The following is a 23,072-nucleotide window of genomic DNA, read 5'->3' as shown; positions in this document are numbered from 1 at the left end:
TTTTTTGACTTTTATACTAAAACTATGAGTTTTTTTTTTATAATATTCAAAAAAAAAAAACTAATTAGAGAATTGACACGCTTTTCAAACTATTTAGGAAAGTAACCTACTTTTTGAAATCCCATTTTCAAAATGCGATTTTAAAATTGAAATTGCATCTTGAACATGCAATTTCACCTTAAAATTGCAAGTTAAAAATGATGACATGGTGAAATTGTATTTTCAACATGCGATTTCAAGGTAAAATTGCATGTTGAAAATACAATTTCAATTTTAAAATTGCATTTGAAAAATATAATTCCAAAAGTAGATTAATTTTTCAAATAATTTAAAAAGCAAGTCAATTCTCTAAATAGTTTCTTTTTTTGGAATATTAAAAAAAAAACACTCCTAAAACTATAACATGTCAAACAAGACCTCAAACTTTTCTTCTGCTTTTCTACCGATATGGGACCTTTTTGCTTCTCATATTTCTTGAGCATTCAAGTGTAAAAATGGTGTTCAAAAGTCTCCAAGTAATCATGCTTGAATACCTTCATGGCATGTTTGATTGGAAGGATTAGAACATGGGATTGGGATTATTAATCCGTGGGCCCAATTATCCCATGTTTGTTTTGACATTTTGTTTTAGGATTATTAATCCAATGGATAATTAATCCAACAAATTTATAGGATTATTAATAATGGGGTAGGGGTGGGATTGTGAATACCACACTAATTTGATAGGATTATTAATACCTCACTATTAGTCTTGTGGAATCAAACATGACATCAAAGCCTAAGTGGTTTTTGCACAGGGGACGACTTTCCTTTTGAATGGTCATCCTTGGAACAACTAAGAGTGAGAGAGTGGCCCAAAATGAAAATTCTCGCTGCCGTTGCCACTACTTCCAGCGGGATCCAAAACACACCAACACTGAAGGAAGTTGTATTTGATAACTTCGAGAAAATACCGCTTCAGGGAATGGACTTGAATCAGTTTGTGCAAATCCATTTCAAAGCAGAGGTAATTCTATTTAATACATTATTATGTAATTGGGAAATTCTACACTTTAGATATGCCACTGATTTTATTCGTACGACTTGGCACCACATTTCATTTGAAGTGAACTGAAGGTATAAAATTTTCAAGAATTCCATAGAAATTCAGTTTGTGAATCAATAAGTGTATGGAAGTCTTATGTTGAGCTATGATTACCTGTCGGATAAGGAATCCAAGCCCTGCTTGTTGCTTTGTGTTTTGTTTCCTGAGGAGGCTAACGTCTCAGTAGAAATTTTGGTTCGATATGACTGTGAGAAGTTGGAGGACATTATTGTAAAGAAAAACCTAGGGAAAGAAGAACAAGAAGCTATAGTTGATAAGATGGTGTTCAAAAATCTACAAAAAATGGGAACATCTATAGCGATCCCGAGTTTACCCTTGTTGTATAGTGATCCGGACATGTGTCCGTGGATGTTGGTAGTTGTTATTATCTTGTTTGCATCCTTTCTTACTTTGTATTTGAGTTATAGGATGTGTTGAGCGGGTTTGTTACAGGTTGGTTGAGTTTAGAAATCAAAACTAGTTGCCCAGATTTTTGGCCTGTACGCTCGAGCATAGGTGTTGGCGCTCGAGCGTAGATTACATCCATCCAGTATCTTGTTGTGCAGTGTTGTGAGCTCGAGCGTAGGGATTGGGAGCTCGAGCGGAGGCCTGGTTCTGCAAAAGTGCTGGGCGAGTGCATTCTGCGCTCGAGCGGGAGGTTGGCCGCTCGAGCGGAAGTCTGTGAGTGGACGCTCGAGCGGGGTGTTTTACGCTCGAGCGGAAGACTGGGTTTAAGTCCCGAAATTGTGACTTTTCAAATCACTTTTTCACTTTCTCTTCTCTCTCTTACTTTTCCAAAATCACCATTGTTGAGCTTCTCACTCTAGACTCTACCTTCTCTCTTAGTTTTGATCTAGTAAGGATCGTTTACTCACCTTTTGTCTTCACAAAAGTTGTGTTGATCGTCGAGAGCTTCCTTTTGATCTGAAAATTTTGAGGTTTGGAGCATTTTGGTTTTGGTCTTCATCTCCTTTAGGACTCCGAATTTGAGGTAGGGATAACCTACTCCTCTCTATGGGTTTTGTCTTTAAATTTTGGTATTTTGAGATGTTGGGCTTGGTTGGGTAATCTTGTGAAAGTTTGGGGCTTTTGTGTAATTTTACAAAGGTTGGGGTTTTATTCATAATAAACCTAGATGCATGTTTGGCATGGAAAAATGGAATGATTGGTGAATCATTGATGAAAATGGGACCTAAGGGTTGAAATAGTAATTATGGAAAATGGCCTAATTACATTGTTTAATTAATTGGGATAATTAATTGGTGAGAAATGAGGAAATGAAATGTTGATTGAATATCCATTTGTGCATTTATTTTCTGTTTTAGAAATAACTGCTTTGGGCTATCGGTGGAGGATAGTCGTGATTGTTGTAGACAATGTATGATGATTAGGCAAACTGAGACTAATCAATGGAATGTGTTATGGAACTTGACAGTTGCTAGAATACATTAATTGTTTGTATTGTGTGATTGTATATAGAACCAATGTGTTTATATGCGTTATGTGTAGAGGAGGAGATAGGGGATGTACTCCGCGGTTTAGGGGAAGATAGGGGATGGACCTCTAAACCGGATAGGTATTTGGAGGAGATAGGGGATGTACTCCGTAGACAGAGCTCATATGCTTGTCTAGAGAAGTGAAGATAGAGCTCATATGCTTATCTTTGTGAAGTGAAGTGTGGATACAGCTTGTATGCTTATCTGTGGATATTGTTGATATACATATCTGTTGTAGAGTGTGGATACAGCTTGTATGCTTATCTGTGGATATTGTTGATATACATATCTGTTGTAGAGTGTGGATACAGCTTGTATGCTTATCTGTGGATATTGTTGATATACATATCTGTTGAGAATGTGGATATAGCTTTTATGCTTATCTGAATGTGAGATATAGTTTTTATACATATCTGTGGAAATGATGATAGAGCTAGCATGCTTATCTGTTGAAAAAGGGAAAATGAAAAGTAATTGAGACTTGTAAGTCGTTGACATAAATATGTAATTTATGTGATTGTATCAGTGTTGACCAACTATCAATTGCTAATGTTTTAGTCATTGTCCATGGTTGGTTTAGTGTATTTCTACTGGGCTGTGGCTCACCCTATATGGGAATATCATTTTCAGGTACAGGAAGCATGCCACCTCCAAGGACATAGCTAGGAGGCTAGTGGCGGGCATAGTTTTGTCGTTTTACTTTTGATGTATTACATGTAATTTCAAGCCAAGGGCTTAATGTGTAAACGAGTTAGAACTCTTTGTTGTAACCAAGTGTTAACTTGGAAAGCTGTAAGCCCGTAGGGCATTTTGTTATGAGGTTAACATGTAATACTTATGTCTTGGAATTCTAATGAATGAAAGGAATGCGGTTAGTTTAAATGTAAATGCATGGCTTATCTGATGGGTTTATTGTTATTATTTTGAGGGCGTTACAACTTGGTATCAGAGCGTACCGGGTTCGAATACTTTGGGTACGTGGGAAGTGATTAGGATCACAATGGGTTTGTCTCGCTTGATAGAGACTTAGATGTAGTATCATATGCTATGTGCTCAATTGATAACATGCTTATGTGACTATGTGGGTATGGGATTTAATTTCTAGGATGTTGATTGGATCCTTGAGTTTCTGGGAGTCTTGTTGGAAAAGCACTTGATCAATGCTGTTTCTAACCGGAACTCTAGTAACGCCTCGGGACTATCATTATCCGGAAATGAAGTTCGTAAGTGCTTATGTGTTTATGTGCTTATGTGGAGTGAATTACAGTTGTCAATGCACTAGGACGTGAGTGTTTAGTTTCGGCACATTTATGAATGTGCTAACGTTCTGTGTTGCCTTTATTAGGATGTCAGGACGAGGAAGAGGTGCTAGGCGTGGTAGACCTGCGAGGCAGGAAGTACCGTTACAGGGTGAGATTCCGGCAGTGCAGGAGGGAGTTGGTCAGGCCACTGTGGCTGAGCCAGTAGGTCAGCAGGCTATGGGTGCCTTGGCCAGAGAGTTAGCAGGAGCTTTGGGTATTCTTAGGGCTGAGAATCAGGCAGCTGAGGCAGGGCCGTCCTTCTTGAAGAGGGAGTTCTTTCGGTGTAATCCGGACGAGTTTATCGGGGATCCTAAAGAGCCGCTTAAGGCAGATGAATGGCTCGAACAGACAACGAAGACGTTTGAGATGCTTGGCATCGAGGACGGAGCACTGAAAGTGACCTTGGCATCCTTTCAACTGAAAGGAGATGCGGGTCAATGGTGGAAGTACGAGAAAGCTCGTGTTGGTGGTACTTGGGAGGCGTTTGTGAATGCTTTTCAGGAGAGGTTTTTGTCTGCAGTAGCAAGGGAGAAGTTGAGGGATCAGTTTAGCCGGCTTAATCAGCAGGGCTTGTCAGTGGCCGAGTTTGAGGCTACTTTTACCAGTCTGTCTAGGTTTGCACCTGAACTGGTGGCGTCTGAGGAACGCCGTTGCTATGAGTTTGAGCGGAAGTTGAGGCGGGGCCTCAAGTTGAGAGTTGGTGGGTCTTATATTCGAGAGTATAGACACCTAGTGGATGCTGCAGCTCATATGGAGCTTATGATGCAGGAGGAGGATGAGGGTCAGAGAGGCTCCAAGAGGAGCCAGGATAGTCAGAGTGATGGCAGGAGGCAGAGGGGTTCTAACCCTCAGCAGTCTCAGGGTGCAGTCTCTAGATCGACCTTCCCAGTGCCTAGTGTAGGCTCGGGGAGAGGCAGTCAGGGAGAATTCACTTGTTACAAGTGTGGCCAGCTGGGTCACAAGGTTTCTGTTTGCCCGCAGAAGGGTGGGGGTCAGAAAGCTGCTTCTTCTTCAGCTAGACCGCCGAGTCAGAGTTTGGGCAGGGGGCAGCTCTTGATTTGTTATCAGTGTGGACAACCTGGGCACATGAAGAGGTTTTGCCCACAGTTGAGTGCCACTTCGGGAGCGTCTGGTTCTAGGCAGACGCAGGGTTTTCAGCCAGCTCAGTCTGTGCAGGCCTCGAGGGCCAATCCGGGAGCTTCGTCATCCCAGTCTGTGCAGCAGTCTTTTGCTCCGAGAGGTGAGCAGGTAGACCAGGGGCCTACGGGGCGCGTGTATGCTGTTACCGCGCAGGATTTAGTACCGGCTCCATCAGTAGTGAGAGGTACTTTTCTGTTTTGCAACTCAGTTGCTAATGTGTTGATAGACACGGGTGCATCTCATTCTTTTGTATCTGCTGCATTTGCATCTGTTTTGGAATTGGAGTTAGCACAGTTAGCATCTCCTATTTGTGTGGTATCGCCTTTGGGTGGTGAGTTGATTCTGAAACAGGGTGTTAGAGGATGTGATATTGAGGTCGCCGATTATAGGCTTCCTTTTCCGTTTGTTGTCATGCCCATGAAGGGTTTTGATGTTATTTTGGGTATGGACTGGCTATCGTCATACCGGGCTGTTATTGATTGCTACCGCCAGAGGGTCACGTTATGTACCTTGAGCGGGGAGTGGTTCCATTTCTTGGGAGACCGGGTTGGTAGTGTTTTGCCACCGGGGTTTGATTCGCGAGGGCGAAGTGAGCTTAGTGGGTTACTTGCTAGCTTTGAGAGTAGCGAGTGTGTTGAGACCCAGGTTGTGTTACCGAGGGTGGTTTGTGAGTATTCGGATGTCTTTCCCGAAGATCTTGTTAGTTTGCCACCTCACTGAGAGATAGAGTTCTCTATTGATTTAGTGCCTGGTACGGCGCCGATTTCTATGGCACCTTACCGTTTTGCTCCAGCAGAGTTGGTTGAGTTGAAAGTTCAGCTCCAGGAATTGCTCGATAAGGGCTTTGTTCGCCCTAGTGTTTCACCGTGGGGAGCACCGGCCCTCTTTGTTAAAAAGAAAGATGGTGCCTTGAGATTGTGTATAGACTACCGGAAGTTGAATCGGGCTACGGTTAAGAATAAGTACCCTATGCCCCGTATAGATGATTTGTTTGACCAGTTGAAAGGTTCCCGTTGTTTCTCTAAGATAGACTTGAGATCGGGTTACCATCAGTTGAGGGTCAGGGAGGAAGATATTCCTAAGACGGCATTCCGTACGCGGTATGGCCATTACGAGTTTCTGGTGATGCCATTCGGGCTTACCAATGCACCGGCAGTCTTTATGGACTTGATGAACCGGATTTTCCGGGAGTTCTTAGACCGATTTGTGGTTGTTTTCGTGGACGATATCCTTATCTATTCGTCTTCTGAGGAGGAGCACGAGGCACACTTGAGAGTGGTGCTTGAGTTACTTAGAGCCCATAGGCTGTATGCCAAGTTTGGGAAGTGTGAATTCTGGCTGGGGGAAGTCAAATTCTTAGGCCACGTGGTATCCGGGGAAGGGGTGTCTGTTGATACATCCAAGGTTGAGGCAGTGCAAGATTGGGCACAGCCTAAGAGTGTGTTTGAGATCCGCAGTTTTCTGGGATTGGCTGGGTATTACCGTCGGTTTGTGAAAGATTTCTCCAGGTTAGCGTCACCGTTGACTAGACTGACTCAGAAGGGAGTCAAGTTTGTGTGGAGTGAGACTTGTGAAAAGTCGTTCCAAGAGTTGAAAATTAGATTGACCACCGCTCCGGTGTTGATTATTCCGGAGAGAGGGTTGGGTTATGCGGTTTATTGTGATGCCTCACGAGAGGGTTTGGGTTGTGTGTTGATGCAAGAGGGAAAAGTGGTAGCTTATGGCTCACGCCAGTTGAAAATACACGAGAAGAATTACCCTACACACGACCTAGAGTTAGCAGCTGTGATCTTTGCCTTGAAAATCTGGAGGCACTACCTTTATGGTGAGAGGTTCGAGGTATTCTCGGATCATAAGAGTTTGAAGTATCTGTTTACACAGAGAGACTTGAATCTGAGGCAGAGGAGATGGATGGAGTTCATCGAGGATTATGATTTTGAGTTACATTATCATCCGGGAAAGGCCAATGTTGTGGCCGATGCCCTTAGTAGGAAAACCATTAGTGATGTAGCTTGTATAGCCATCCAGGAATGGGTGATGTTGGGAGCACTTGGCGAGTTTGATTTGCTACTGGGCGAATCTGTTGAGGCTGCGGCCTTGTTTTCTGTTGTTGCGCAGCCTACACTTGTGATTAGAGTGTTAGAGGCACAGAGAGGTGACCTTGAGGTAGAATCCCTCCGAGAAAAGATCTCCAGTGGGAAAGTTGAGAAGGGTTTGACGGTGTATCCCGACCTGAGTGTGAGATACCGAGACCGTTTGTTTGTACCAGAGGCTTGCCGAGAGGAAGTACTCCGAGAGTTTCACCATTCGCGCCTTGCGGTGCATCCGGGAGGTACTAAGATGTATCAGGATTTGGGTCGCCAGTTTTGGTGGCGGGGTATGAAAAGAGATGTGGCTGTTTTCGTATCGAGGTGCCTTACTTGCCAGCAAGTGAAGGCCGAGCATCAGAGGCCAGCGGGTTTGTTGCAACCCTTGCCTATTGCCGAGTGGAAGTGGGAGCATGTCACTATGGACTTCGTTGTAGGTCTTCCGAAGACTCAGCGGGGTAGTGATGCTATTTGGGTGGTTGTAGACCGGTTGACTAAGTCGGCGCACTTTATTCCTATGCGCGTGAGAGATTCAGTAGATCATCTTGCCGGTTTATATATTCGGGACATAGTGAGATTGCACGGGGTCCCAGTGACGATCGTCTCAGATAGAGATCCTCGTTTTACTGCTAGGTTGTGGCAGAGTTTGCAGAGTGCCTTGGGCACTAAGTTGACCTTTAGTACGGCTTATCATCCTCAGACTGACGGGCAGTCCGAGCGTACTATTCAGATCCTCGAGGATATGCTTCGGGGTTGTGTCCTGGATTTCAGTGGGACGTGGGAGAGGCACTTGCCATTGGTAGAGTTTGCCTACAACAACAGTTTTCAATCTAGCATCGGTATGGCACCGTTTGAGGCCTTGTATGGCCGACCGTGTAGGTCTCCAGTTTGTTGGGCCGAGGTGGGTGATGCACCTTTGTTGGGTCCGGAGTTGGTTAGGGAGACGACGGAGAAAGTTGAACTTATCCGTAGGAGGCTTGTTACAGCCCAGAGTCGGCAGAAATCTTATGCTGACCGTAGGAGGAGACCTTTGGCGTTTGAGGTAGGTGATCATGTCTTTCTGAAGATATCACCTAGGCGAGGTCTGATGAGATTTGGGAAGAGTGGGAAGTTATCCCCTCGGTTTATTGGTCCTTTTGAGATCCTTGAGAGGGTAGGTGAGGTTGCATATCGGTTAGCCTTACCACCGCAGTTGTCCGGGGTACATGACGTGTTTCATGTGAGTATGCTTCGGAAGTATGAGCCAGATCCATCACATGTGTTGGATTGGACTGATTTAGAGGTAGATGAGGATGCCTCGTATGAAGAGAGACCGGTTCGGGTCTTGGATAGGCGGGATCAGGTCCTGCGTGGCAAGACCATTCCTTTGGTGAAAGTCTTGTGGAAACATCACGGAGTGGAGGAAGCCACTTGGGAACGTGAGTTGGAAGTCCGTGAGAAATATCCGGACTTGTTTGTTGATGTGTGATCTTGTATTTAAATTTTACATTTTTGTTGAACTTAAGAGCTTTTATATATGTCTTAAGTTGTGAAACATTGAAAATGTTTTGATTATTGGTAGTATGTTTTGGAACTTGCCTCATATGGAAGTTGAATGTAACATTATATCTGTTGAATATATTGTTGAAATTAGAAGGATAGTGCATAATGTTGATGCATGTTGGAAGTACATATGTTGTTTACATATTGTGGAATGTCTCTTGTTAAAAGGGATGGGATGACCGGTAATGGGTCGAATTGTTGACTGTTCAAGTGTAACACTGTTTAAAATGAAGGAAAGCTTGTTTTGCAACTTGTGCTTAATTTCGGGGGCGAAATTCTTTAAGGGGGGGAGGTTATAGCGATCCCGAGTTTACCCTTGTTGTATAGTGATCCGGACATGTGTCCGTGGATGTTGGTAGTTGTTATTATCTTGTTTGCATCCTTTCTTACTTTGTATTTGAGTTATAGGATGTGTTGAGCGGGTTTGTTACAGGTTGGTTGAGTTTAGAAATCAAAACTAGTTGCCCAGATTTTTGGCCTGTACGCTCGAGCGTAGGTGTTGGCGCTCGAGCGTAGATTACATCCATCCAGTATCTTGTTGTGCAGTGTTGTGAGCTCGAGCGTAGGGATTGGGAGCTCGAGCGGAGGCCTGGTTCTGCAAAAGTGCTGGGCGAGTGCATTCTGCGCTCGAGCGGGAGGTTGGCCGCTCGAGCGGAAGTCTGTGAGTGGACGCTCGAGCGGGGTGTTTTACGCTCGAGCGGAAGACTGGGTTTAAGTCCCGAAATTGTGACTTTTCAAATCACTTTTTCACTTTCTCTTCTCTCTCTTACTTTTCCAAAATCACCATTGTTGAGCTTCTCACTCTAGACTCTACCTTCTCTCTTAGTTTTGATCTAGTAAGGATCGTTTACTCACCTTTTGTCTTCACAAAAGTTGTGTTGATCGTCGAGAGCTTCCTTTTGATCTGAAAATTTTGAGGTTTGGAGCATTTTGGTTTTGGTCTTCATCTCCTTTGGGACTCCGAATTTGAGGTAGGGATAACCTACTCCTCTCTATGGGTTTTGTCTTTAAATTTTGGTATTTTGAGATGTTGGGCTTGGTTGGGTAATCTTGTGAAAGTTTGGGGCTTTTGTGTAATTTTACAAAGGTTGGGGTTTTATTCATAATAAACCTAGATGCATGTTTGGCATGGAAAAATGGAATGATTGGTGAATCATTGATGAAAATGGGACCTAAGGGTTGAAATAGTAATTATGGAAAATGGCCTAATTACATTGTTTAATTAATTGGGATAATTAATTGGTGAGAAATGAGGAAATGAAATGTTGATTGAATATCCATTTGTGCATTTATTTTCTGTTTTAGAAATAACTGCTTTGGGCTATCGGTGGAGGATAGTCGTGATTGTTGTAGACAATGTATGATGATTAGGCAAACTGAGACTAATCAATGGAATGTGTTATGGAACTTGACAGTTGCTAGAATACATTAATTGTTTGTATTGTGTGATTGTATATAGAACCAATGTGTTTATATGCGTTATGTGTAGAGGAGGAGATAGGGGATGTACTCCGCGGTTTAGGGGAAGATAGGGGATGGACCTCTAAACCGGATAGGTATTTGGAGGAGATAGGGGATGTACTCCGTAGACAGAGCTCATATGCTTGTCTAGAGAAGTGAAGATAGAGCTCATATGCTTATCTTTGTGAAGTGAAGTGTGGATACAGCTTGTATGCTTATCTGTGGATATTGTTGATATACATATCTGTTGTAGAGTGTGGATACAGCTTGTATGCTTATCTGTGGATATTGTTGATATACATATCTGTTGTAGAGTGTGGATACAGCTTGTATGCTTATCTGTGGATATTGTTGATATACATATCTGTTGAGAATGTGGATATAGCTTTTATGCTTATCTGAATGTGAGATATAGTTTTTATACATATCTGTGGAAATGATGATAGAGCTAGCATGCTTATCTGTTGAAAAAGGGAAAATGAAAAGTAATTGAGACTTGTAAGTCGTTGACATAAATATGTAATTTATGTGATTGTATCAGTGTTGACCAACTATCAATTGCTAATGTTTTAGTCATTGTCCATGGTTGGTTTAGTGTATTTCTACTGGGCTGTGGCTCACCCTATATGGGAATATCATTTTCAGGTACAGGAAGCATGCCACCTCCAAGGACATAGCTAGGAGGCTAGTGGCGGGCATAGTTTTGTCGTTTTACTTTTGATGTATTACATGTAATTTCAAGCCAAGGGCTTAATGTGTAAACGAGTTAGAACTCTTTGTTGTAACCAAGTGTTAACTTGGAAAGCTGTAAGCCCGTAGGGCATTTTGTTATGAGGTTAACATGTAATACTTATGTCTTGGAATTCTAATGAATGAAAGGAATGCGGTTAGTTTAAATGTAAATGCATGGCTTATCTGATGGGTTTATTGTTATTATTTTGAGGGCGTTACAACATCTTTCAGGGCCATTTCCCTAAATAAGCCAAAATAATAAAGGAATTCCCAAACTAAGCCTAGTTTTGAAAGATTTCCCAAAATAAGCTAACTCGCGGTTCACAATCGCGAGTTCAAGACTTTTCCACCCCCGTCGCCTGAAACCTGTAAAGGTTGAAACTCGCTGTTAGGAAAAGCGAGTTTGATTAAGAACTCGCTGTTAGAAAACACGAGTTTGATTAAACTTCTTTTGAAATCGCTCTTTACAAGCACGATTTCATGCTGAAATCACCTTTTCAAAACACGAGTTCATCAAAAAATAGAATTCTTCTGAACTCGCTGTTCATAACCACGACTTTAGACCAAATATTTTTTCTTTAAGTGAAATCGTGGTTCACAACCACGATTTTAGAACTTCTATTTAAACCCCCCCCGCCCCGTGTTTTCCATTCGCGATTTCTCCTCTCCACTGCTGTCTCTCTCTCGCTCTGTACTCTCTGTTCTCTCTCGCTCTTCACTCTCTGTTCTCTCTCGCTCTGGAGCTCGCTACTCTCTCTCTCTCTCTGGAGCTCCCTCTGATTGATTCAGTAATGTCTCTCTCTCTCGTTGGTATGGCTTCTATCATCTACTTTACTGTGAATAAATTAGGATTAGAGTTTAAATTTGTGAATATATTTATGTTTGTGAAAATGTGAATAAATTAGGGTTAGGGTTCATGAATGTGGGGTTAGGGTTAGGGTTTATATTTGTGAATAAATTAGGGTTAGGGTTCATGAATGTGGGGTTAGGGTTATGGTTTATATTCGTGAATAAAATGTTGTGAAATCAGAAATAATAAATTAGGGTTACGGTTTATATTTGTGAAATTTTTGTTCAATGTGTGAAATAATAAATTTGTTGAATTTGTTTACGGTTTATAATAAATTAGGGTTACGGTTTATAATAAATCAGAAATAATGAATTTATTACGATTTATAATAAATTAGGGTTACGATTTATATTTGTGAAATAATAAATTGGGGTTAGGGTTAGATAATTTGTTGAATGTGTTGAATTTTAATTATAGATAATTTGTTGAATTTGTTTAATTATAGATAATTTGTTGAAAGGTTTGTGGAGAGGAATAAGGCTAGAATTAGAATTCATTTGTGGTGGGTTTTGGCTATGAAAGGTTTGTTAGGTTTTAGGGTTCTAAGATGAAGAAAGAATCCAATTTTTGGAGAGGAATAAGGCTAGAATTAGAATTCATTTCTAGAAGGCAGGTTGTTGGATCCTCTGGACAGCTGCTGTTTTGGGATGTTTTATGTGTTAGTAATTAAAAGGGCCAAAAGTATGGGAATAGATTAAGGTTGATTGTTAATCAAGACATAATGTTTTGGAGTCTGAAAATGGGACTTTTTATGGCTCTGACAGTACCCCAGCAACAGTAATTTTAACTAAGAAAAGACAAAAATTTACAAATTCTACCTAAACTTCCATAAGAATTACCCCTAAGGTAGGTCTTTTTTTAAAAAAAGATTTGACCCCTAAGGTAAGTCTAAACAAAGCATTACATAAAGTTTCAAAAGCTTCACACAAATTCTCAAACTCTCAATTCTAATGAATAACAAAATTATACAAGTATATATAGGTTGGTGGACTCTCCTAACTCTATTAGTACTTTTTTTATAGTAAAATTTTTCCAGTAAGTGACCTAACCGATTTTCATTTGATTCGGCCCTTATACCCAGGCGTGAGCCATGATTTGAACCAACCTGTTTAGCCCGAAACCCAAATCATGTTTTAATCCTACCCATGACTGTTAAGATAACTAAAGTGGCTGACCCATTTTCCCATATTGATGTACCTCCTAATTCTACAAGAACTATGACTAAAATTAATCAACTAAAAACTTTGACTAACTAAAAATATTCTACACCTAATAAAGACATCATATATAAGACCCAATAACAATATTCACCAATAATACAACCCATGGACTCATTCTAAAACCCACATCCAGCAAAACTAATTATTAACCAAACTCTCTTTTTTTGTAAGTAATATTACCAAACTATCCTGCACTCTTAAAACATAATAAAACACAAATCAATCCAACAACATTCAAACTCAAAAAAGTCCATACAAATAAGACTCAAGCTAGTAAGCATGGACACTCCAAAATAGGTACCGTGTCCAACACATGTTAGACACCGACAAGAAACAAGCATGCCACCTAACGTACCAGTTTTTCTCATTGCTTTTTTTTTTTTTTGGTAAGTAAAAAGAAAAAGAGGGGAAATAAAAATACATCCAAATACATCAATGCCTTTCATATCTCGGTACCCTAAAATTATCTTCATATGCATAGCAAATAAAAATACTTGAATCTGTTGAATGTGAAATCTTTTGCTATAGATAATTTGTTGTTGAATTGGTTGAATGTGTTTAATTATAGATAATTTGTTGAATTTTAATTATAGATAATCTGTTCAATGTGAAATCTTAAATTTTAAATTAGGGTTAGGGTTAGGGTTAGGGTTTATATTTGTGAAATCTGTTTACAAATCTGTTGAATGTGAATGTTGAATGGTTTATATTTATCTTAAATCTGTTTATAATTGTGAAATCTGTTGAATGTGAAATCAGATTTGTATTGAATGTGAAATCAGATTTCTGTTCAATGTGAAATCTGTTGAATGTTGCATCTGTTTAGCAAAATTTAAATATTATGTTTGAAATAAGAAAATGAGGGTTATGGTTTTCTATTGAATGTGAAATCAGAAATGAGGGTTTTGGTTTTGAATTAGGGTTTTGAATTGATGAATGTGAAATCATTTTTCAATTAACGGTTTTAAATTGTGAAATCAGAAATGAGGGTTATGTCAGAAATTAGGGGTTAAGAAATTTATGATAAGTTAAAATTTTTAAATAATGTTATATAATTTTTTTAGGAACAAATAATATTTACGTAATGAATAGATAATTATCTATAATAATAATAATTACATAAGAAAGAGAAACGTTAATTTGGCTGTAAAAATTATTATTAATTAGGTGATGTGGAGTAGTAATAACTTAAAATTAATAAAGTAACAAAAATAATTTTGTTCTAACTTTCAATTTTTTAAGTAAGAATAAGAAATTGAAAAGTAAGGAACAAAATTTGTGATAAGAAATTGCTATGGAAGTTTTCTCATCATTTTGGCCAGGAAAGATAGGGATATGGCAAAATAGAAAAGTCAGATAATTGAAGTGTAGGCCTGCTTAATATTTTCTATGGGTGAACCTTTAAGTAGTACACTAAAATTTTATTAACAAATTAAAAATCTAACTACTTAGAATGTTGACCCAAAAATAAAAAATAAAATAAAACCTTAAAATATGCCATTGATGCCACATGCCCCTACGATAAGAAAAATTGGTTTGACTAAATTTATGCACTAAATTCAAATGTAATCGTGGTTAAATATAAAAAGTATAGTTGACTTGAATTTCTTGCCCCATTTACGGTTGAATTTCATTTTCGAGTTTTTCCTCCTTAAAATTCATGACATTCCCTTTTATAAATTTGATATAAATAAATGACTTTTTAGAAGTGACCTACAAAAAATTGATATAAACATTAGAGGTCGAATAATTTGATCCACAAAAAATTAGAAGTCAAAACATTACTTTTTACCTCTTTGCGAAAAGAGGCCTTCCAAGTCGTCATGGAAAATGCTATTATGAAAACATTTGATATAAAAAAAAAAAAAAAAACAAATTTGTTTAGGAATTATGTTTGAAAAAATTAAAATATTTGATTTATAAAATGAGTCATTCTCGATAATTTTGACCCACTTGAATTATCCAATTGACTTATTCTCTATGCGCCTGCATTATGTTTATTCAATTAAGTTATAACTTTTTATGATAGTCGGATGTCTGAATCAGTTTACGTATTTATCAACTAATCTTACAATCCACACCAAATGTCCATTCCACGTAGATCCGACAAATCTCAATTAATGAAACATACTGAGATTTCAACTTGAGATCTGAAAGGAGCATACCTAATTTCTAACAGATAATAAGAGCTCTTTAATATTAATGAAACTCAAGTTTGACTCGCTTCAGGTCGATAATTTTTTTATTATGTTATTTCCCTAAGTTATTTCCTACGTTATTTCGAATGAGGTTATTTCCCTAAGTTAGGGAATAATGTCATAGGAAATAACCTATCAAATAACTTTGTCATTATGGTCCCTATTGGCAGAGGGAATAATGTCAATAAAAGTAAATTCTTTTTAATTGTCCACAAATCTCACTAATTTGACCACCAGTTATAAAAAATGACGTGAACAATGTTTGAAATTAAAATTAAGTGTAAGTCATACAAAATCAGTCGAGTTATTTGAACTCAATGAAAAAAATAATAATTTCATAGAAAAAGTTACACTATGATTTAAGATTTTTGTATGACTTGTCCAGTTTTGTCCAATCACACTGAATAAATACAATACTTCATACAAATTATAGTATAAAATTATATGAACAGAAAAATAAAAGAAGAATCTTCGTAATGTCTTCATATTCAAAATTATTGATATATCTGTCTAGGTTACAAATCACGCTTTTAAAGAAATTTTATTTATACAAAAATTTTGAAGTAATTACTTTTTTAAAGTAAATCTGATTAAGAAAATTTGATTTATACATAACCATGTTGTGGTTAAGTAATTCTTTCTATCTTCAGAAAACGTGGTTGCAAACCACGGTTTTATTGTTGACCCGTGGATAATAATCACTTCTAAGCAAAATGTAAAAATTTAACAAAGAATTCAAAATCAGCACTCATTCTTGTTTGTCACAAACACTCACAAACACTCTTTCTATCCCTCTCTCTGACACACACACCCACAACACTCACACTTACATCAAACATATAGGCTTTTTAATATATATAAATTTTATTTTGTAAAATTCATACCAATATTTTATTATTATTATATATATATATATATAATAATAATTGATAATAGCAAATAATAATCAACTATATAAAATGATTATTTTTTTACTTTAATTCTTAAAATGTAAATTTTTTTTTTAGGTAAATTACACTGACACCCCTGAGGTTTATTTGAAAAAAAAAAAATCATTGGAACAAAAAAAATAATTTGAAAAATAAATTATTTAAAAAGATAAATTAAATTAAAAAAAATTAATTGTTCTGAATTGTATAAAATAAAATTTATATATATTAAAAATTATATATGTTTCATGTGAGTGGAAGTGTTGTTGGTATCTGTGTCAGACAGAGAGATAGAGAGAGTGAGTGTCAGTGTCTGTGACAAATAAGAGGGAGTACTGGTTTTGAATTTTTGTTCAAAATGTGTTTTGAAAACACGTTTTTACATATTTTACTTACAAGCGTGGTCACGAATATGTATAAATCAAATTTCTTTATGTATAAATGAAGTTTACCAACACTTTATAATTTATATAAGGTCACAACCTAGGGCCATTTCCCAAAAAAAGTCAAAATACTAATTCAATTCCCAAACTAAGCCTAGTTTTGAAAGAATTCTCGAAATAAGCTAAGTCGCGGTTCACAACCACGATTTCAACATTCCTGCGCCTGTCCCGCGTGCAATTTGGAAAATCTTAAAATCGTGGTTAGAAAACGCGATTTTGATTAAGAAATCGCGGTTACAAAACGCGGTTTTAATTAAAAAATTTTTATTATGAACTCGCTGTTCTGAACCACGATTTTAGCCCAAAAAATTTTTCTTCTGAACTCGCTGTTATAAACCACGATTTTAGTCCAAAAAAAATTTGTTCTGAACTTGCTATTATAAACCACGATTTTAGCCAATTTGTTTTTCTGCTGAACTCGCTGTTATAAACCATGACTTTATCCAAAAAAAAAAAAAAAGACTTGTGTACTCAAAACATATATATTAAAATGTGAACAAAGCATCACTTATGTTGTTGGTAGCTGAAGTGGTAGTGCAATGGTGATGCCGAGGTAGTTGTTTGAAAATTGAGTTTTTTGAAAATTGAGAAGGAGTTGGCGTGGTTTGAACCCACGCCTCTGCCTGGCCATCACCATTGCACTACCACTTGAGCTACCAACAACATAAGTGATGTTCTGATCACATTTTAATATATATGTTTTGAGTACACAAGTCCATTTTTTTTTTTTTTGGATAAAATCGTGGTTTATAACTGCGAGTTCAGAATAAAATTTTTTTTGGCTTAAATCGTGGTTTATAACAACGAGTTCAGAACAAATTTTTTTTTGGCTAAAATCGTGGATATGTGCATACCTGATGAGAAGTATCGACCATACATATGATACACTTATCTAGGTGTCAAGTGTCTGATATGGTTACTTGATTTGTTTTCAAGAATCCATGTAACACAGACATTTTTGATACATTTTAAATTACAACTTCAGAAGTAAAATAACAAGTCCTTATAAAATTAAGATGTTTATCACACTAATAAAATTATATTTATTTAATGATTACAAATGTTGTTACTTTCTAATTTATACAAAATTAATCCAAAATTAATAAAGCTGTTAGTTGAATTACATTTAATGTGCACAAGACCATGGTCTTACTCATAATAAGTAATGTAAAAAGCATAGCATAAGAGGATGATGTTAATTTTTTCATAAGTTGTAAGATGTATTTCTTAAAAAGCTAAAAAATCTAAACCATTATCATTATTTTAACTCATATCTTAATTAAAAAATCAATAATGAATGTTGGATTATAATTGATGATTACTTAAATACAGTTTGTGCGTCACAAGTAATTGTAATTGAATGAGTATAATTTCATATAATTCTTTTACAAGTACAAGGAGATATAAGTATATTGTTGCTATTTTAATATTTTTTGTCTTAATTGAAGCAAGTATATGGAGACTGTTCCAATTATTTTCTACTGGGGGGGGGAAACATAATTCGGGATCCTGATGAAGGCGTAGCATATGATGCTGAGCCGAAAGGGATATATGCGGTGCAAATTGGCACCACGCTTAGCAATTTGGAGGAGATGTTTACGTCAAAGGTGGCAAGTTACGGGGAAAGTGTCTGATTGACCTTCAAATGTAGATATCCTTATCGCCAGTGGCAAGCACACAGCAAATACAAGATATTACCGATCAATGACGATGAGGCGTTGAACACCGTATTAAGTATCGGTGCAAGTTTTCAAGCACCAAATTGTTTGGAAGTCTACATTGATAAAGAGATTGTACACAATATCCCGAACATGACACATATGGATTCTCGTCCGTTCACTACATTGCTGACGCATGGGATTGACACAACAGCGTTTCAGTCTCCTATGTATGAATCAGATCAATGTTATCCATTGGGCTACACACAACAGTCATTTCAGGGCCATGGTGTAGAATCAAGTTCACGTGGTGGATATGGTTATGAATTTGACAGTAACACACAAGATGTGCCGACATGCAGCCATCATACCACTCTGGTTGAAGTTATTGGTAATATGGCTGAAACAGTGAACGAGGTGCAGTTTGCTGACAGTGACATGTATGGTCCTGATGTCGCCCTAAACGATGATGACAATGAAATGTGTGAGGAAGAAAATGTATTAGACGGATCAGATGATGATGATGATGAAGAATATGATGCCCAGGCTCCCGTTCAACCTGAAAATGCCCCCATTCCACCTAGAGTTGAAATCCCTTTCTATGACAACATTCACATGGGTGGTGATTTTGAGATTAGTACTCGTGATGTCGTTCCCCGTAACCGGATCTGGAGTGCTAAAAATCCAGAGTTGGACAGATGAATGGTTTTTGTTGATAAGAAGCAACTTCTATATGCTGTGAAATTGTACCATGCAACAAATAATCGAGAGTATAAGGTCGTAACCTCCAAGCGAGACCTTTGGGTGTCTGCTTGCAAGCACGACTGCAGTTGGTGGTTGCGTGCATCTCTTAGTAGGAAACATGGTCTGTTTGAAATAAAGCAGTACAGGGGTCCTCACCATTGTTTATACCCACGAATGAACAGGGACCACACTAATATTAGCTCCAGTTACATTGCTTCTCATATTTTGGGACAAGTTGCGGTTAGTATAAAAAATAAATGTTTACATATACATACATATTTGTTTGTTTATAGTGTTCACATCTAGATAATCCAACTCATATTTGATTGTCGTATGCAGAATGAACCTGATATGCCAATTAAGAATGTCATCGAAGATATAAAAAAGACCATGAACTATAGTATATCATACAAGAAGGCGTGGCATGCAAGGGCAAAGGCAATTAAAATGGTATTCGGTGATTGGGATGAATCATACAGGCAATTGCCTAAATTCATGCATGCATTACAGACATCTAATCCTGGCACCATCGTGACATGGAAGCATAGATATACCGGGCATGCAACCATTATACCCGTTGTAGACACCCCATTTTTGACCGTCCTCAAGACTTGGACGTCACCGTTTGAACACTCGGTGATTATCCATGTTTGTGTTCGTTTGGAGTTCCCGGAGGTATCGGCTCGCGCGCCCCGCCTCAGGATCTCCGAACTTGACCGTTTAGTGTCCGGTTTTGCACCAAACACTTGTGTTTTGCCTTGGAAGGGCAGGGTAGGGCTTGTAGACCATCCCCACCCATCACCGGCAGTGGCTAGATGCCACCGGCTGGTTTTTGCTGCCACCGGCAAAATAGTTTGCCGGTCGGCACTATTTGTTGCCGGTCAGCACTTTTTTGTGCCGGTCGGCACTTTGTTTGGCCAAGATGGCATTTTTTGCCGGCCGATTGCTGTTCATCTGCTTTTGCAGATATTTTAGGACAGCTGTATAACTTTTTCTCCCCTCCATACACGTGTATGGAGGGATCTCCCTCTTGCAAAGCTTGTTGAATAAGCTTTACAAGAGGCTTATAGAGAGGGCTCTCTCTAAGGCTTGGAAAGGAGAGAGGCTTAGACATTTTTTAGAGAAAGAAGACAGAGAAGAGCTCTGGTTTTCTAGGGTTAGGGTTAGACATACACAATCTATCTCTCTTTCCCTCCCATTTTGCACACTAGGTGTTTTGTGCCTTACTATTGCACACAAACACCTAGTGTTTCACCTTCCTCTTAAGATTAGAGTTCTAAGGGGTTGTTCTTGAGTTTCTTGACTGATTTGGAGCCAAAGGAGGCCATTGGAGCATCCTTGTTGAAGAGGACTACAAGGGTAAGAAACTTACACCTTTATTCCCCATTCTTGCATCAATTTTATACCTATCTTAGAGCTATTTTTGTGATTATTGTATAACATAAAAAAGTTCTATTTTTAAGCCCTCTTTATTGTTTATTAAGAGTGTTTTGTTGTTTGAGGGGTGTTGACCACCCTTAGGCCCCAAAAGGCCTCATTTTGAGCCATTTTGTGCTAGCTCCGGGATTTTGGTTTTGAGGTCTCTTCACCACTGAAATCTTGAGGGATTTCAGTGGTAAAGATGATGCTTTGAAGTCCCAAGAAGGAGAGGGCCACCCCCTCTCCTTGTTGTCCTTGAAAAGGGCACATTTTGGCCTCTTAAAGAAGCCTATGCTTGAGTGTGTGTTGAGCATGTTTGGTTTCTTTTTCATGCTTATATATCCATGATATAACATGATTTAAAGTTGGTTTTGGAACCTTATGCATGTTTAGCATAGTTGCCTTGTAATGCCATATTTGTGCCTTAACATGTCTAGGTTGTTAGCCTTTGTTGGAGCATGTTTTAGGCTTGCATTTGTGAAGTTTATGTGCTTATTTTGCCATGCTTTAGCTCTGTCCATAGTCGTTTGGGTTGATCTTTGCATGCATTATATGGCTCCTTTGCATTTGGGCTTGTTGGCCTTGAGTATGTGCATATGTAGCATGCCATCTTTGCATTGTTTTGGTGATTTGGGATCATTCTATATGTCATTTCAGTCCCATTTCCATGCTTGTTTGATTGCCTTGCATGCCTCTTTAATGCTTTGAAAGCATATGTTGCAATGCTCCATGTTTTGGTACCTTTGCATGCCTTTGTCTTTGAGCCATCTAGACGCCATCTAAGTGGTCTTTTGGGCCTCATGTTATGAGCTAAAAACCTGTTTTAGGTTGTTCAATGCATGCCATGTTTGTTGTGATAAACATGCTTCAAAGCTTCATGACTTGCTTCAAGTGCTTAGACCATGCTTACATGCATTTGCTTGTCTTGCTTAATATGATTTGGCATCATTTTATGACATGATTTCAATGCTTAGGTTGCATGCAAGTTGCTCTCGTTTATCCCTTTTAAGTGTGCTTGAGGGTTGTTTAAATTGTGCCCAAGTGTAGGCCTTCCATCATGTGTGTGTGCATGCCATTTAGCCTCCATTTTATAGCACCATGGCTACTGTTTTGGGCCTTATTAGAGCTGCCCAAATCACATATAAGTCCATCTTGACATTGGTTAGCATTACCATTCGTATGCTTGTATGCTTGCATGAGTTTGTTACCATGCCATGTTGCATTCCTTAGGTTGCATGCTTAGGTTGCATTGCATCTCGCATGCATTCCTTGTCCCTTGACTTGTGTGATAGGGATTGGGAGTTTTGTTTGATTGGTGTGCATACATTTGAAACCAAAGTTGCATACTTGGTTCTTTGGGCCATCATGCATGGAAATGCGTGATTGGTGGTCCGAGAACCAAGGCACATGTCCCTTTGAGTCATCACAATGATAAGAGACATGGTTGATGCATACATGCCTTGAATTGTGCTGCCATGCTTTGCCTTGCCCTCTGTTGCTGTCATTTGCAGATTCTGCAGGAATACTCTGCCGACCGGCAGTGTAATGTGCCGACCGGCACATTTTTCTCTGCCGACAGACCCTATTTTGTGCCGATGGCTATACTACACTGCCGGTGGAAGTTTCATCTAGCCGGTGATGATACCCTCTGTCCAAGGATGCAGTCCTGAGGCTCTGACAGCCTCCAGAGGAGGAAAGGAAGGAAAACAGAGGCAGCTTGCGCATGGTGGCACGCTTCCCGAGGCATTTTTCTGCTTTAATTAATTAGTTAATTTGTTAATTAGTTAATTTGTAATATTTAATTAGCTTGCGTAGTTAATTAATTTGTAACATTTATTTGGTCCCTCCGAGCGAGGGCAAATCTGTAATAAGTGTGCGTGAGTGTGTGTATGTCTTCCAACCTCACGTCTTTCTTCCCTTTTACTTACCTGCTTTGATGGTTAGTATTAGGTCACGTCTAATTTAGCATACCTTATGCTATGCATGCGTGCATTCATGCATTTGTTGACATGCATCGGGCTCGGTACATCATACAAACTACATTGTACTTTTCAATTCCAAATTGAATACATGTTATTTGTAGCATTTCATATGCCATTCTAGGGTTAGCCGAGCCTGTTTAGATTGCATCTTTGCATGTGTTGCATTAGCCATTTTTAACATGAACTTGGATCATGCATGATTACTAACAAGTTCTTTGTTTTGGCACGGAGTACTATGTAAGTATTTCCGCTTTAGCATATCGCATGAGTGTGAATGTTGCCATAACAGCATGCTTAACATGTGGCTAGATGCTTATGTGTTAAACTGTTTTGAATGCCTGTGGGTGAAGGCCGGATTGTTTGAGTTGGAAAAACTCGTTGAAATCCGTATTTTAGCCTACTTGCGAGTAGCAAATTCCAAAGCATTTTCAAACCAAACGGATATGCAATGTTTATTTCCAAATTAGGCAATCTAGTCTATACTTGTTTGCTGTGCGCATAACATAGTAATTCTAGGCTAATAAATGGAATAAGAACACGTAACGTTTTCAAAAATGGATATCACGGTTAGTAGAGGCCGGTCTTCGGACCGGGCGAAAGGGGGTGCTCATAGCTGACCTTCCCCGATCGTACCCAAGCTCCCGAGCCGAGACAACTCCGGTGATGACGGACATGTGGCCTTCGGCACCGAGTCAGGGTTTCCTAAATTTCCCCATTAAAAAATATTTAGGTGGCGACTCTGTATCTGGCAAAGCAGTCCATGTTTGGCACTACTTTTTCAACAAA

General features: G+C 38.7%; 1 protein-coding gene and 1 long non-coding RNA gene across 7 annotated transcripts in view; one reads left to right on the top strand and one right to left on the bottom strand.

Moving 5' to 3' along the window:
- Positions 1–23,072, bottom strand: part of LOC145798625 (uncharacterized) — a 217,928-nt gene that overhangs the window by 65,534 nt on the left and 129,322 nt on the right. The gene's annotated exons all lie outside the window — the stretch shown is intronic.
- The window catches only part of LOC114274098 (disease resistance protein At4g27190-like), an 82,580-nt gene continuing 60,285 nt past the window's right edge, over positions 778–23,072 (top strand). The window contains exon 1 of the transcript XR_014339789.1: positions 778–1,006. The gene's annotated coding sequence lies outside the window, so the exon portion shown is untranslated. The remainder of the gene's footprint in view (positions 1,007–23,072) is intronic.

The sequence above is a fragment of the Camellia sinensis genome, chromosome 9 (genome assembly GCF_055761805.1).
Source record: "Camellia sinensis isolate YWXY chromosome 9, ASM5576180v1, whole genome shotgun sequence".
In the NCBI taxonomy this organism is placed as follows: domain Eukaryota; kingdom Viridiplantae; phylum Streptophyta; class Magnoliopsida; order Ericales; family Theaceae; genus Camellia; species Camellia sinensis.
Note: the sequence above shows the minus strand (reverse complement) of the source record. Positions and strands in the feature narration are given on the sequence as shown.